The sequence below is a fragment of the Artibeus jamaicensis genome, unplaced genomic scaffold (genome assembly GCF_021234435.1).
Source record: "Artibeus jamaicensis isolate MK-2021 breed Jamaican fruit bat unplaced genomic scaffold, CSHL_Jam_final contig_923, whole genome shotgun sequence".
Classification (NCBI taxonomy): Eukaryota; Metazoa; Chordata; class Mammalia; order Chiroptera; family Phyllostomidae; genus Artibeus; species Artibeus jamaicensis.
In genome coordinates, this window is record NW_026522014.1 from 4,334,654 (window position 1) to 4,351,498 (window position 16,845).

General features: G+C 45.2%; 1 protein-coding gene across 2 annotated transcripts in view; it reads left to right on the plus strand.

The window, feature by feature from the left end:
- Positions 1–378: 378 nt before the first annotated feature.
- Positions 379–16,845, plus strand: part of DYNC1I1 (dynein cytoplasmic 1 intermediate chain 1) — a 295,022-nt gene continuing 278,555 nt past the window's right edge. Inside the window, exon 1 of one of the 2 annotated variants that reach the window (XM_037136706.2) lies at positions 379–566. The gene's annotated coding sequence lies outside the window, so the exon portion shown is untranslated. Of the gene's footprint in view, positions 567–699; positions 733–16,845 lie in introns of those variants that run through there. The other variant, XM_037136707.2, reaches the window with a different exon arrangement.

A 16,845-nucleotide genomic window follows, 5' to 3' on the forward strand; every position in this document is an offset into this window, starting at 1 on the left:
AACTGTGGGTAGCAGATGGGTCTGAGCTATTTCTATTTAAATGACCTTAAAGTAGTTGGGAGTGAAAGTTGTTCAAGGCTGGCACGTTGAGAGCAGGAGCTCCCAAAACACCGAAGCTCTCTGTCTGCAGCAACTTAGATGAGTCCTCCCGATTGCACAGAAATAGAGGGATTGACCTCCTCAGGTCCCCTGCTCGCCACCAGCCTGCGGGCCGGCGCCACTCCCTCCTGGAGAGACTCGGAGGGGGAGAAGGGGTGCCCAGTGAGTTCCTGTGGAAGGGGCCCCAGGCCTGGAGGGTGTGGGCCGGGGGCGGGGCGAGCCCGGCCGACCCGGTGCTCCGGAGAGCTGTCAGTGTCAGGCTCCGGGAGAGAGAGAGGATGTGCTGGCTCCCCGAGGAGCTCCAGCCGAGCGGCGGGCGCAGCGTGAGACAGCACATCCTGCGCGCGCCGCACCCGCCACCCACCGGAGCCGCTCGAGCGCCGCCGCCGCCAGGGAGCCGCCACCGCGCTCGCGCTCGCGCTCGGGGAGACTAGTGCCACCGCGAAGCGTGTCCAGGTAAACAGGAGGTGGGTGTCGCGCCCTCCCGCAGCGGCCCCCTCAGCTCCCCTCCTTAACCTTCGTCTTCCCGGTGTCGTCTGAGCTGGGAGCCAAGCAACAGTGCGGCCCCTGCAGCGCAGCCGGACTCTTGCTCGGCCCCCGCCACTGACTCCGCTGGCTCCGGGGTTCCCTAAGGTAAGGCGGCCAGAGCCCCCCAGCGGCAGCCCCTGCTGCAGCTCCCCGAGCAAAGCCGAGAGGTGAGTGCGGAAGAGGAGGGGTCATGGGGTCTTCACCTTGTAGCCCACCTTGTGGGCTGGGAGGGGCGTCCGAGCGCGCCCCACCGCGGTCCCCTCTTAAACAGTTGAGGGCCAGCGGCCGTGAAATCCTCACCGGCTTTGAGCCGCCAGCTGACGGCCTCTGGGGGAGGGGGAGCTGCAGAGGGAGGGGGAAATATGCTGTTCGATTACATTTTCAGCTGTCTGCAAAGCTCTTAGATGCTGTTGCTACCCGCCAAGTCGGAGGGAGCGAATTCACTTCCAGCAGGGCATTAATTAACACTTACTCAGGAAGATGCCAGTCTCACCGCTGCAAAAAAGTGTGGCTGGGGGAGTGGGGTGTGTGTTTTCGTAAACACCTTCTCGGCCGCGTGGCTGTCCTTTCCCCACTCCCACTGCCGAATCGCCCTGGCCTTGTAAATCTGTGCGTCGTCATCGTACGGGCAGCATCCTGGCAGCGCTGATGGGAACTGAGTGTGCCGGAGTCTCTGACTGGTTCCTGGGCTATTAAGGTTAAGCACAAACCCAGGATCAGGACAGGAAATTACTGAGGACATCAGAGGCTCGACAGAAATGCAGAAGATGGAATACGGTCGTTATCCTGGCCTCTACTACATCTAAGTAAGGGGCAGGAAAAAGTAGCCAGCCATTTTCTTGCTGGAATGCCTTTCCAGTGGGCATTCTCGATTTACTGTAGTTCAGGGTTGTGAAAAATCGCTTCCAAACATTCCAGATTAGCAGAACGTGTAGCAAATAGTAAAACGTGGTAACTGCGGAAGACATCATAGGGCTCATATCAGCACGGATATGGGTGCTTGTGTAGGCACTTAGTTTCATTGTGAAAATTATAGAGGAGGATGCTATCGGTGGTAGTGAACTTGAAATGGAGCATTCAGTGCAAGTTGCCGCCTAAGGGTATCAGTGGGAATGTGATTAATACTTTCTCTGGTTATTTAAAGTGTCAAGTTTTCTCTGAAAGTTTTGGTGTGGAAAAAAAAGACCCCAAACTCTGCTCTTCTGACCATGTTTCTCAATAAAATAAAATCAGACGCTCCTACCACTAAGTTATCAAATGTTCTCTTCATAGGCACCAACTCGCTAGTATTTCTTAAAGTCTGAGGATCCAGTGCTCCGAGAGCCATTTCTTTTAAAAATCTTCTAGTGCCATCGTTGGGATGTCTGGGCAGTAGTTGGGGGCCCAATGCAGTCTGTCCAGCTCTTGGCCCAGTTTTGGGGCCCAAACATCTTTTTTTGTCCATTGTCTCTGGTCTCAGGCCTGGATTCACTCGCTTCCTCTCCCCTTGGGGTGTGGATGGGGCAGCCCGGGCTGCAGGGTGCCCTGGGAAAGAGGGATGGCTCTGCCCCTCCCCACACCCAGCCTGTCCTCCTCTCCCACTGAAAACCTGATCCAAAGTGGTGTTGACGGTCTATATTGTTATGTATAATCACCAGAAGGGCATGGGCAGAGAAAAGAAACTCAACTCAGGGGACAGTGGGGCAGAGCTCTCACCGCCCTGGTTCCGGTCTCTAGTTTCTGACTAATTTCTGAGATGGTGAGAGGAAGTCACCCGTGTTTCTGTCCACGTGTTTTATGTCTCAGAGGGGGCTCCGTTAACTTTCTTTCCACCCTTTTTACTTCTCCAAACACTTTGCTGAGTCTGCATTTAATAAATAAGCTTATCCCTTCGACTCTAGTGCTGAGTTAAGTAGCTCTTGGGGATCCGTCCTGGGGGTCTTTGTCCCTACTCAGTACAGTCTATAAACCAGTCTTGTGAAACGCATGCCAGGTCTTGAAACCCAGCCATGTCTCTAAGCACAGGCTTCGTCCACAGCTACTTAAAAGGGCCATTCATTCTCCCTTGTCACCCTGTTTCCCTCTTGTCACTTAATCTAGCATCACTTGAAAAGGTCACAGTATATTTCCTCACCACCTTTTTCTCCTGGCATTTTGCTCCCCCAAACACAACAAAGGTTGGTGATATATTTAGCACTTCACCAGTACTTAGTACATTTAGTAATTGTATTACACCCCATTTACTAAACATATTGCATTACCAATTCATCTACTGAAATATAATGAGCACTTGACCAGACATTACATTTTACACTGCTTTCCTATGTATTAATTTATTTGATTCTTACCCAAACTTTAGGTGTTATATTATTTGTAATACTGTTTGACAGGTGAGGAAGCTAAGACAAAGATGCCAAGCAACTTTCTGAAAATCGTTCAGCTAGTAAGTTGTAATAAGCTGGGATTTGGACACAGGCAGTCTGCCTCTAGTCTTCCACACCACAGGACAATTATGTTGGTTACTTTCTTTTATTAAATACCAGGCTCTTTGCTTATGTTATCTCATCTTATTCTTTATATTAACCCTATGAAGTGGACATTATTATCCATGTTTTACAGATGAAATACTCAGTTAAGTGACATACCCAAGGTAATAGTTAATAAATAGCAGGGGTAAGATTCAAATTCAATCTGACTGTAAAACCAGAACTCACCCATGTTAGCTGGTATTCTCTGTGAGAAACCAAACTGCCAAGCTTGTCTGCTTCTTTCAGGTTTGCTGCTGAATTTCCCTGTGAGCCACAATTATTTCCTTGAGGCCTAAAGTATAGCCATACCATTTTTTTTTTCAGCTGGTTGGTAGCTGTGGGTGATATGGCAGACCCAAAGAAGGACGATAGCTCTTTGGAAATCAAACACTGCCTTGGTTCTGTCTCCTAATAAAACTAGCTAATTCCCCATAATACTTTGTGGCTCTGAGATGCCAGTTGCGCCCTTGATCGCAGGATCCCTTTTACTAGAAACTTTTGTTCTAGCAAAAAAAAAAAAAAAAAAATACATTCTTGTAGGAACTTTGCTGAGACAGTGAACTTCTAGGGTTGACTTCTTTGAGAATTAACCAAAGTTAATTTGACTCTCATTTTATTTCTTTGAAATTTGTAAAAATCTTTTGCCCGGGTTCTTGTAAAAATTACTCCTCCTTTCTGGGAACTTTTCATCGATACCCTGGACTCTGCTTCCTTCTCCAGAAGGCCTGGCACCAGCCCGTGGACTGAGGCTCGTCTTGTAACAGACTCAGCTGCCCAGACGCCAGCTCCGAGGAGCTGCATCTTCACAAGGCGTCTCTCGAGTCTCTGTTTAGAGAAGGCTCCTTAAACTTGAGTCACATGTGCCATGGAGGGCAGGCATATGATGGTTTTCAGGGGGTCACTGAGCCCAATAAGATCAATGCAGAATTTTATGCATTTGTGTATAAATAATGCTTTTTAGGGGAAAAAAAAAGGCCATTAGTGACTAAAAAGAGATTAAGAACCACTGGTCAAGTACACTGTTTAGGAAAAGGGGGGAGGAACATGGCATACCTGTTCAGCCAGAGCCAGCCAGCTAAAACCTTTTTTGGCTACCAGGACATTTTTGGCATTTCACTGCCAAGGTATGTTAGAGGCGCCCAGGTGTAGGTAAAATACGCACCAATGCCCACTTCCTCCAAGTGAGTCTGCGGGAGTGGCAGGCAGCCCTAGCTTGCTATTCATTTGGCACTTACCCTCTTCATATTCATGGCTTGGCAAATCATCCCAATACCCTCATAAGGCTGACATTTTTCCCTCCCCTTTCTAAACAATGAATCTGATGCTCCGAAACATTAAGCCACTTGGTCAAGGCCTCATGAGGCCAGTTAGTGGAAGAGCTGGATTTCAAATTCCATAGTCTGTTTGTTTTCTTCCCATCCTATCTCATTGTTTCTCTATGTGGGATGCCAAGATGTACTGTTTAGTGTAACTTTTTATTGTGGCAGGACAGAGAGTCCTTTAAGAACATGCTCACATGCTGATAAGAACAGTCTAAATGTATTATCAAAGTCAACCAAGAAAATTAGACATCTCTTGGGGCGGGGCAGAAGATAAGTAAACCCTACCTCCTGGAGGTGCGCCCAAGCCTCCACAGGTGATTCTCTAGTGTCACCAGGTATCTTGCTGAGCATTAAGTGCAGAACAGGCCACAACTAAGACAGCCCAGAAAGTTGATTTTGCAAGGGTGGCTGCAAGTCAGGACTTGATTCATTGCAAAGATGAATTTACTTCAAAGCTAAATACGAAGCTACTCAGTCCTCTGGGCTTACTCGATACAGTGGCTGCGTTGTGATCTGAAACACTAGCTTGGCAGGGAATCCTGGGAGGACCTCTGCTTAGCAGATGACTTACAGGCCTTTTAGTTTGGGGCTGGTATCAATCCTGAGATCTTCACAAGCAGCTGCGCCTGCTTCTAAAATGTCACTTAATCCCCAACATTCTTATGCTTCACCCATATTCTTGCTATAATTTTGTAGAATGACCCACTGTTTTACTTTGGGATACAGACCAGCTAATACCACCAGTGTGGCAAACACACAGAGCAGAAATTGATGGTAGAGTCAAGGGCATTCTTTATAATAAAAATAAACCTTGGGCAACTGTAAAGGATGATTGCACTTGATCCACAGATCAGCTTGGAACCAGATACCAGTGTGCTTCATTATGCTTCAACAGCATTTCCTACAACTTCTAAAGCATTTTCTTCCTTCCTTCCTTCCTCCTTTCCTTTCCTTTCCTTTCCTTTCCTTTCCTTTCCTTTCCTTTCCTTTCCTTTCCTTTCCTTTCCTTTCCTTTCCTTTCCTTTCCTTTCCTTTCCTTTCCTTTCCTTTCCTTCCCTTCCCTTTCCTTTCCCTTCCTTTCCTTTTCCTTTCCTTTCCTTTCCTTTCCTTTCCTTTCCTTTCCTTTCCTTTCCTTTCCTTTCCTTTCCTTTCCTTTCCTTTCCTTTCCTTTCCTTTCTTTCCTTTCCTTTCCTTTCCTTTCCTTTCCTTTCCTTTCCTTTCCTTTCCTTTCCTTTCCTTTCCCTTCCTTTCCTTTCCTTTCCTTTCCTTTCCTTTCCTTTCCTTTCCTCCCTCTCTCTTTCTTTCTTTCTTTCAATTTCTATTGCCCTACCTCCTCCCCTTTGACAACCACCAAGTTGTTCTTTCTATGGGATTGTTTCTGTTATGTTTATTCTTTTCTGTTTGCTTGACTTTTATTAGATTCAACATGTAAGGGAAATCACACGGTATTTTCCTTTCTCTCTCTGACTTGCTACATTTAGTGTACTACATCGTAGGCCCATCGATGTTGTTGCAAAGGGCAAGGTTTCACTCTTCCTTAGTGCTGAGTAACTTTCTATTGTACATATGCATGCATACCACATTTTTATTTTTATTTTTTAAGTATATTTTATTGATTATGCCATTGCAGTTGTTCTATTTCACCACTTCATTCCCCTCCACCCTGCACACCCCTCCCCCACCATCCCCCCTTTAGTTTATGACCACATGTCTCAAGTTCTTTAGATTCTATATTTCCCATACTATTCTTGCCCTCCCCTATCTATTTTCTATTTACCGTCTATGCTACTTACTTTCTGTACTTCTCCCCCCTTCTCCTTCTCCCACTCCCCTGTGTCTAACCCTCCATGTGATCTTCATTTCTATGGTTCTGCTCCTGATCTAGCTGTCCTCTTAGTTTGCTTTTGTTTTAGGTGTGGTTGTTAATAACTGTGAGTTTGCTGTCCTTTCACTGTTCATCTTTTTTATCTTCTTTTTCTTAGGTAAGTCCCTTTAACATTTCATATAAGTGCTTGGTGATGATGAACTCCTTGAATTTGATCTTATCTGAGAAGCCCTTTATCTGTCCTTCCATTCTAAATGAAAGCTTTGCTGGGTAGAGCAATCTTGGTTGTAGGTCCTTGGATTTCATGACTTGGAATACCTCTTTCCAGCCCCTTCTTGCCTGTAAGGTCTGTTTTGAGAAATCCGCTGACAGTCTGATGGGAACTCCTTTGTAGGGGACTGTCCCCTTATCTCTTGCTGCTTCTAGGATTCTCTCCTTCATTTTAATCTTGGCTAATGTAATGATGATGTGCCTTGGTGTGTTCCTTATTGGGTCCAACTTCTTTGGGACTCTCCGTGCTTCCTGGATTTTCTGGAAGTCTATTTCCTTTGCCAGATTGGGGAAGTTCTCTTTTATTGTTCAAATAAGATTTCCACTTGCTGTTTCTCTTCCCCTTCTGGCACCCCTATAATTTGGATGTTGGAGCGTTTAAAGATGTCCTGGAGGTTCCTTAGCCTCTCCTCATTTTTTTTTCTCGAGAGAGAGGAAGGGAAGGAGAAAGAGTGGGAGAGAAATATCAATGTATGGTTGCCTCTCGTGTGTCCCCTGCAGGGAACTGGCCTGCAACCCAGGCATGTGCCCTGACTGGAAATCGAACCACGATACTCTGGTTCGCAGGCCCGCGCTCAATCCACTGAGCTACGCCAGCCAGGTCTCCTCATTTTTTTGAATTCTTGTTTCTTCATATTTTTCTGTTTGGTCATTTTTTTCTTCCTTCTGGTATGCTCCCTTGATTTGAGTCCCAGTTTTCTTTCCATCACTATTGCTTTCCTGTGCATTTCCCTTCATTTCAATTAGTTTAGCCTTTATATGTTCCTCTAATTTGTGGCTAAAATCAACCAGTTCTGTAAGCATCCTGATCATCAGTGTTTTGAACTGTGTCTCTGATAGGTTGGCTATTTCTTGGTCGCTTAGAGTTATTGGCTCTGGGGCTTTGAGTTATTCTTGAGCCATGTTTTGATCTGTTCACACCTGTTACGTATAAGGAGCAGAGCCTTAGGCGTTCACAGGGCGGGGCCACCCAGGTTGCTGGTTTATGATGCTGTATGTGGGGGCAGGGTCAAAGAGGGGCAATAGCGGTCCCCTTTGCTGCTTCCTGCTGCTGGGGCCTGCACAGTCTATCTCACTGCTTGCTCCTTTGCTGGTTTATCTGTGCGCAAATGTGTGACCTGAGTCAGCCTCCTGCCTTGCGCCTTCACTGGGTTCGCCTGTGGCTACCCCACGCCTGGGATCTGCCCTTGGCTGCCTGCGTGCCTGGGTCAGAGGATCTTTTTTGCCCGACCTGCTCCACTGCTGGCTCCACCCCTCTTACCGGTCTGGCTGAGTGGTTTGTTGTTGTTGGACTCCCGTATTGTTCAATTTTCTGTGGTTTAGCTGCGTATTTTGTTGCTAAAACTTTGTTGTTTTTAGACTTGTTTGTGGGAGAAGGTACAGTGTTTCCACCTACACCTCTGTCTTGGCAGAAGTCTCCATACCACATTTTTTAATCCATTCATCTATGGATGGACATCTAGGTTGCTTCCATACCTTTCTTTGCTGTTACTAGTAATGCTGCAATTAAAATAGCAGTCACCCATATCTTTTTGAAACAGTGTTTTTGGTTTCTTCGGATAAATACCAGGAGGGGAATTGTAGGGCAGCTCTATTTCCAATTCTGAGCAATCTTCACACTGCTTTCCATAGTGGCTGCACCAACATGGGTTCCCACCAGCAGCGCCTGTGTCTCTCTTCTCTCCACATCCTCGCCAGCACTTCCTGTTTGTTGATTTCTTGATACTAGCCATTCTGAAAGATGGGAGTTGGTATCTCATCATGGTATGCATTTGCATTCCTCTGATGATTAATGATGTCGGACGTCTTTTCAAATATCTGTTGGCCATCTGTATATTCTTAATGTAGAAATGTCTCTTTGGGGTTCTCTGCCCATTTTTAAATTGGATTGTTTGTATATTTAGTGTTAAGTTGTATTAAGTTCCTTATGTAGTTTGGATATTGGTGGCTCACCAGATGTATTATTGGCAGATACCTTCTCCTGTTCTGTAGGTTGTCTTTTCATTTTGTTGATAGCTTCTTTCACTGGGCAAAAAACTTTTCGGTTTGATGTAGTTCCATTAGTTTCCTTTTTTTTTTTTTTTTGGTTTCACTTGCCCAAGGAGGCAGACCCAGAAAGCTATTGCTAAGAATGATGTCTAAGAATTCATTGGCTATGTTTTCTTTTGGGATTTTTATGGTGTCGGGTCTTAATTTAAGTTTTTAATCCATTTTGAGTTTATTTTTGTATATGGTGAAAGAAAATGGTCGAGTTTCTTTTTCTTTCACATGTACCTGTCTAGTTTTCTCAATGCCATTTATTGAAGATTGTCTTACCCCAATAAAGGTGGAGGTTTATTTTGGGGCTCTCTATTCTACTCCACTGATCTGTGTATCCATTTTTATGCCAGTACCATGCTGTCTTGATTATTATAGTATAACCTCTAAAGAATTTTTTAACATTGTGTTGTCCCCTCGCTCCCGCATGTTTTAGGTTAGCATCTAACAGTTTGCATTGTACATTTGAAGAATCACAGTGAAAGTGATTTCCAGAGCACTGTAAACTTTGACATTTAAAAATGAAGGGCTCCTGCCCCCTCCATACTCTAGGATCCCTGAGAGATCCTTGTGCTTTCCAGCAGAAGGTTTCACAGGGGCTAAACGCTCAACAAGCTTTGTTGACTTCAATATTAGCCAGAATAGATTCCACTTAATTTCCCTTTTATTATAAGATTTAATTGTTTCCCCTTGGATCATTTTAATGTGTTTAGTAAAAGCATTTGCATCCTGAAACATAGCCCCCACCGCATGTAGACTCGGTAATGCCTGGAATTCTGGAAGCCTTGCCTTCATGACTCAGGACTGCTGGGAGCATTTCCGCTGGGGCTGGGGGAGTCTTGAGGAGGACAACCTTTCATTCTAGAAGTGACAGACAGGGTGGTTTGAGGCTGTGTTTTCCTTTATGAACCCCTGGGGCGAATTCTGTTGATCTGGCTTTGATCTGACACTCTCCTCTGAGCAGTACCATACTTTGGTTCCTTTCTGGTGGGAAGAGGGGAAAACTTGATTCATTTGTCCGATTTCTATTTTATACTAACGTCTAGAGTGAAGCCAAGAGCAATGTGTATATTTTAAATAGTGCTAATGGATAATTAATGACACAATATTTTATAGTCTTTGCCCAGAGTCAGTTTCCTTTTTAGAGTGCAGACTTTTCTACGCTAACCTGAAATAGTACCCATTTCTTTGTTTGACAAGCTGAAGATTTTAGTAATTGAAGTGGAACAAAGTCCTCTCCTCTTGAAAGCAGTGAGATCCCGTCCTGCACATATGGAAGCCTTTAACCATTTTTCAAGTTGCTGAGTGTTATGGTGAGCCCGCGTATAGGGAGTGACAGGAGATTCTGTCTCAGAATCAGCTCGTGGAATTTCAGTAGTTGGTGGGTTTGGGTGGGTGAAAAGGTAAGCAGGCCCTGTGGGGACTCTGTGTTTTGACAGCGTCCCCTTTTAAAATGATGGGGTGTCTCCTGTTTCACCCTCTGCCCCATTCGGATAAAAATAGCAAGGGGTTGTGGGAATTGGTGTGTATTTTGTGAAAGAAAGAATAACAAAACGGTCTCAGCCTGTTTCCTTGAGAAGTGTGACTTTGTTCGCTTTCAGAAGGTATAGGTTACCCGCTGATTTGGAGAGAAGATCTTCGCCCTTTGAATGCTTTCAGGCTCAAAGGAAAGTGAGAATCTATTTACATAAGTGAAAATGCCAAACTAAATCTACCAGTGCAAATACGGACCACCCAAGGACATGTAAAGGCCAGCTTTGGGGTTGCGAATACAGATTTTCTTGCTTCCTCTTTTAAGCTGTTTAATATTTTCAAATGCTGCTAAAAAGCAATTGGTATAATAACAAAAATGAAATCCCACATCTTTTGCCGTAGATTTAATGATGGGGGTGGGGAATGTACTCATTCGTCTTGAGAGCCCCTTGTTTTTTCAAAATAAAGAAATGCGAATTCCTAAAATTGGGAAGCCCACACATTGTAGATTCTGAAGTAGATAGAAAATTGGGTTACAGAACAGTTGGAGGGGAGGAGATCCCTGACTGTCTTCAAACGTTCCCTTTCTCTAGTATGTTCTGTCCAGACAAAGCCAGGGCCCTCAGTCCATTGGGCAGGACTGCTTAGGGGGAGGAGTCGGGGGATTGGAAGTGCACCCTTGGCATTGTCAACAGCCCCACTGCCTTCCCACACCCAGGGAAGGTAGGTCACGTGGAAAGAGTTTTTAAGCTGCCAGGGGGAACATTCAAAATGAAAGATGCTTTAACTAGGACACATATTCTGGCAACTGTTTGGGCAACAATGACATTTAATGCTTAGTCCATACACCTGTTAAGGAAAACATTATTCCTTACACCTGTGACAGAAATGATAAGGCAGGTTTTATTCCAGGAACTATGGGGATGGGTGTCTGACCCCTTATTGCAGTGGGGTTTTGCAGCAAGGGGGAGAGACTGGGCTCAACTAGGAATACAGCAAGGAGTAGTGGGGATTTTATAACCAAGGAGAGGGGTGGCAGTCAGTGGATGGAAAATTACTAACAGGAAACATCGGGGTTAAAAGGAGGGATTCAGGCAAAGTCGGCTTAACAGTATTCTTGATAAAGGCAGGCCAGGGCAATCAAATACCCACTTGGGATATGGGGGAAGGGGATAAGGAACTCAATCAGATATTGATTAGATGTCAATGATCAGATATTGAGGGTGGGGGGTTCTGGCTAAAGTGCCTTAGCAGGACTCTTGCTAAAGTTGGACTCTTGAGAACACACCCACAGACAAGACCCAGCTGAAAAAAAGCTGGGCGGACCCTGGTTAGAGGTTAGTCAAGGAGAACATGTCAGGATGGGCAGGTAGGACAAAAGACCACGGCTGCCGTCAAACCTGGAAGCCTAAAGGGCGGGCTTTATCCTCATAGCAACCTGAGCCGGAGGAAAACCACCAATGATATATTGCCGCTTTGTTCTAAGGGGACCAATCCCCAGCTCCCACAAAGAGAGCCAGCCTAAATAAAACCCCCCCCCCCCCCCAGGAGGAGCCTCACCCAGGTGTGCAAACCCCAGCAAAGCTCTATACTGCCTGACTTTGTGGCTGATTGGCATTTCTTCCTCGGCGGAGCCTAAGGAAACCTTTCAAAACCCACTTCTCAGAGGGTGTTCCACGTCGAAGCTCAGGAAAGGGTGGTGAAGGAGGGTACTTGCAGCTGCCAACACTAAATCAAGAAAGGTGCAAAGTGACCAGAATGGAGCGGGTTCCTGCTCTTGGAGTGTATTGATCAGGTTAGGCTGCCTCAGGAGGCAATAACAAACTCCCAAACCTCAGTAGAGTAACATAAGAAAGGATTTTAATCACATTACATACCCAGTGTGGTCAATAAGGCTCCCTGTTCACCATACTAGGTAATGTGAGAGGCTTTACTTTCATATACATTGCCCCAACCCCTTACATTTCATTGGCCGAAGCAAATCAGATGGCCCTGCTTGACTTCAAAGGAGTTGTTAGTCATTGAGGAGGGGAGCAGGAATTTGTGATTAACCCCAAGGACTGCGGTAAGGGGGTACTTGCCTCATTTCTGCCAATTCTTCTTGCTAAGCACAGTTTCTGAAAGGCATCCCTAGGAAGATTGCTGAGATACAACCACACGTGTGATGGTTTCAATATCCAACTTCAGTAGCATCTGAAAGGATGCCTGTTTAGAATATAAAATGCATTTGAATGATGTTAGCATCATGAGTAATAACAGGGTCTTGGAATTAGTAAGCTTACAAATCTAGATTTTACTTAAAATGAATAAAAGTACTATACACGGGTGGGCAAAAGTAGGTTTACAGCTGTGAGTACACGAAATAGTTCATTCTTGTATTACTATTTATTTATTAATTAATGTAGTATTTGTGTTGTCTTCTTATTGTTATTATTGTTATTTCATATCCTTATAATTCATCTTCTAATAATGATGGCTTGTAATTTAACCAATGACTGACGAACGTGGTTACTTACACCTGCTTTTGCCCACACCTGTGTGTAGTCCTGAAAACCAGTTGCCTTCAGTAGTGTTCAATCCTAGTCAAGAGCACTGACTTGGTACTCAGGGAGCACCGTGAGTACTACCTGCCATGAGCAAGAATGAGTGCTTCGTGGTTGTATGTTATGTGCATATCACATGGTCGTCACATGAGGTAAAAATGTGACAAATACGTAACAGAGGTACAACAAAGTACAGTGGGAGATCAAACAAGAAGAGTGACTAATAATTAAGTGAATAATCATATCTTTGAATTCACAGGCTGACCATCCAGACATATGTGCTAACCAGGCGATAGCATTTCTATTCATGACTTACTTTCATCTTCCTGTTTTGCTCATAGGCCTGATTTGATCCCAGAACAAATAATAACAGTGATTGAGAGGTAATATGATGATGGTGATAAAAATAAATAAATAAATAAATAAATAAATAAATAAGATAATAGAAAACAAAGAGGTAACATGAGGGCATGACCTCTGGAGCTGGGGTTCATTCAGATCCCGGGGTCAGCACTTACAGATAACTATGTGACCCTGACAGGTTACTCCGCCTCCCCGTACCTCATGTTTGTCATCTGTAAAATAGGAGTGATAAGAACAGTTACCACTTCCTAGTGTGGTGAGGTTTGAAAGATTAAATCCTGCTTCATTTTCCATTTCTTCCCTTGGATTTACAGTTTTTCTCTTGGATCATTTCGGTGTGTTTAGTGCACACATTGACTTCCTGAAATGCGTCCCCTTTGGGGTATCTGGGCCAAAGACAAGTGTGGACTTGGTAATTCCACATGGACTAGGGTTCTGGGAGCCTTGCCTCCCTGAATCAGGATCCTATTAAGCGTTTGTATCTGTGCCCAGTAAAGCACTACAGGGCTCAGGGTGAGTGCATTGAGAGGGCCAGATGGCCAGTCAGCATCTTCCCTGGCTTGCGAGGCCACCGTAGTCTGGGGACTTCTAGAGCATCACATTGGCCTCTATCTGATCTTGGAATTCTGGTCTTCTGAGCCACATTTTCCAGCCCCTGTACACTTAAGCCCAGCACTCCAAAGTCATATGGTAAAGTAAAACCTAATGTGGTACAAGCTCATAGAGGCATTCTTCTTGTTTGAGTCCAGAAGGTTACAAGGTCCATGAACTTGGGACCAGCACCGCAGGCAAAGGTTTGGTGAGCTAGGGTCTGGGTGTGATGGAGAGGAGCCTGGGTGGCTCATCTCTGCAGGTGCACACCCTCTCTTTTCTCTATCTCTTCCTTGGCTCTCCCCTTCCCCCACAACTTCTCAAGTACAAAGCAGATGAACTTTGTATTTCATGCTGCAGAGAGCTGATGGGCTCTCAGCAAGGGACGAGGTGGGTGTGTACACTCTGTGTATAGCAGATAGGATGAAGACACCTATCTATTGCAGCTGAAACTTCTAGGAGAAAGGAGAGTACATAATGTAGTGGGGAATCTTTGATTGTCTCAAGCTATTCAAAATATGAGCTGGGCTGCCTTTTAGGTAGTGACTTCCCTGGGCCCAGGAGAGTTCAAGATGCCACCACCAAATGAGGATCATCTGTGATGTGATTGTTGCACCAATAAGTGGTCAGACAAGTATTTTGGTAGTTTCTCTGCATTTTCTTTCTTCTCCAAATTCAAGAATCTGTGGTTTTGTGTACTAGAGAGAGTCTTGCATCACTCTTACCTCTGGCCAGGTTCTGCCAGTCATTTGGGGCCAGCATAAATCAGAGGATAGATGCCAAGCTGGAATAAAAAATGTGACCATCTGTGTCTACTTCTTTTCCTATGTAACTATTCCAGTTGTAGCATTTGTTCATTCCCTCTTTCATCTATAGAAATTCCCTAGGCTGCCGTCAGACACTGGGGATGCTGTATGGCAGTGTTAGGCCAGGTGGCAGGAAACTTAGCAGCTGGTGACAACCATTAGGAACAAGCAAAAAACATGCTGGCCTCTAACTTCAGTTCAAACTGGCCACATCATCATGTAGTTGAGCGATCTTTCTTTTGTCCATTTAAATGCTCATTAACTAATTTCTTAGTGTGCCCTAGTGATCAACGTCTGGTTCATCCTATCAGCAGGAGAGACCAGGCAAATGTGTCACTTCAAAGGCTCATCCCAGAAACCTTTAACTTACCCACTCTTTTTACGGTGTGAAGAACAGAAAACTACCAGATGACTTGGGAGACAGAGTTTCCTCCCTGAGTGCTACTTGTACCCACAGAATGAGTTCCAAACTCTAGGATTTCTATTTTGAGCATTTAATTTCTCACTTTTTCTCTATATGCAGCAAAGGTGTGATATGTGAGAGAAGCGTTAACACCAGTTGTTTGCATTGTTTAACACCTCTGAATAGATTGGATTGGCTCAACATGCAAATGTTTGATTCCCACCCAGACTCTTAGATGTTTTAAAAATAAATAACTTTCTCCTGAAATGAAGCAGGACCAAAGGACGGAAGCCATGGACCTGGGTGGGTTTACCCTGAGAGTAGAGCACCGAACACCCACCTCTCCAGCTTGTCTCCTGTGGCACCACCTCGAGCCCATTCAACCACCTTGAGCCCAGTTGGATTGTTCGCTGTCCCCCAAACACAGGCTACCTCCTGCCTCTGCCGCTTCACTCACACTCACTCTCCTTCCACAGGCAGTGCTTCCCCAGTTCACATCCTACACGTATTTCAGTGTCTGGCTTGTGCTTCACAAAGCTCCCTGCACGGTCTCATTCCTACGCCCCGTTCTTCACACCCTGAACCTCTATCGTGCACTCACCCCACCCTCCCTTGCAGTGAAGCTGGCGTCTTCAGGCCCTGCCGTGTCACCAGCCTTTTCGAGGCAGATGCTGCCTTGATCATTCGTGTCAGTCCCACAGCACCCAGAACGGCCCTGTGCACGTTTAGAGCCTCAGCCATGAAGTTGCATTAACATAGAGAGAAATTTAGCATCATGGAGCCAGCTACTTGGGGTTTTTGGCTCTTAGCAAGTTAGAGAAGTTGGTTGATTGGGGTGCTTTTCCCTCCTTTACAAAAGTGTGGGGGACCTTGCTCAGATACCCAACGTGTTGTCACATCTCCCTCCATCAGGTATGTCACCCCACTCTCCCTCCTCGCTGTCCTCCTGGAAAGGGCCACTGGGCAGCTGGAATGATGGGGAGAAGCGTGCTCTGATCTATTAAAGCGATTCAGAGTTAGGAGACTGTGCATATGTGTGTGGGTGTGTGCTCACCTGCAAAACATGAGCAGGTGACAGCGTTGGGGATCAAGCTTCTGATCTGGAGTCGGGTGCCATATTGCAGCTGTTGAGATAGCAATGTGATGGGGACAGCCAGCTGTCGCTGTTCAGACAGGCAGGATTAAGGTCTGAATCTTAGTTTTGAGGGTTTAGTTATTGCATTGTTCTGATGTAGTTAAAATTCTCTAGCCACTTAGTGACTAGAGAATTCACACAACCTAATGCAAGTATATGTTACATATAAGGCTACGGACATAAAATGCCAACTTACAGACTTGCCAGGAGACACCTAACTTCCCATGGGATCACAGTTCCTTTGCTGATACGTCGGTATTCTGAACTCTTCTGAGAAGTCACGTTCTTTGGTCCTTGGTCTCAGAGGTCTGAGCTGGGTTTGGTTGGGATAGTACTACCCAGAGGGAATTAAGAGTAATCCTGAGGCCCTGGGTGGGTAGCACAGTAGGCTAAATCATCGTTCTAATATGACAAGGTTGTGGGTTCTATCCCTGGTCAGGGCACATACCAGAGTCAACCAATGAATGCATAAATAAATAGAACAACAAGTTGCTATTTCTCTCTCTAAAATCAATAAATATAAAAAATTAAAAAAATAATGATCCTGAAGGCTTGGTCTAGCGGTAACATAGGCAATGAAAAATCATGCAAATGGTCCAAGGATGTAATACATTCTGGAGGGCAGGAAGGGAGGCAGAATCTAGGTGTGGCAATAATATGACTAAGAAGAACACCAGACCAGAGCAAAAGGGTTGAGAGGGAGGGGAGGGGAGCAAACCCAGGAGAATGTGAACCTCATTTATAGAAACTAAGGCTGGAAGGAGCTCGCTCAGGAGCTTCACAGTTTTGAAGCTGAATTTGCTTATTCAACAACTATTTATTGAGTGTCTACTCTGTACCAGTCTTCTAAGTTCTGTCCACATATATCAGTGACCAGTAAGGACAAAATCTCTGCCTTCACTGGAGTTTAAATTATGCAATGAAGGATGAACAATGAAAAATA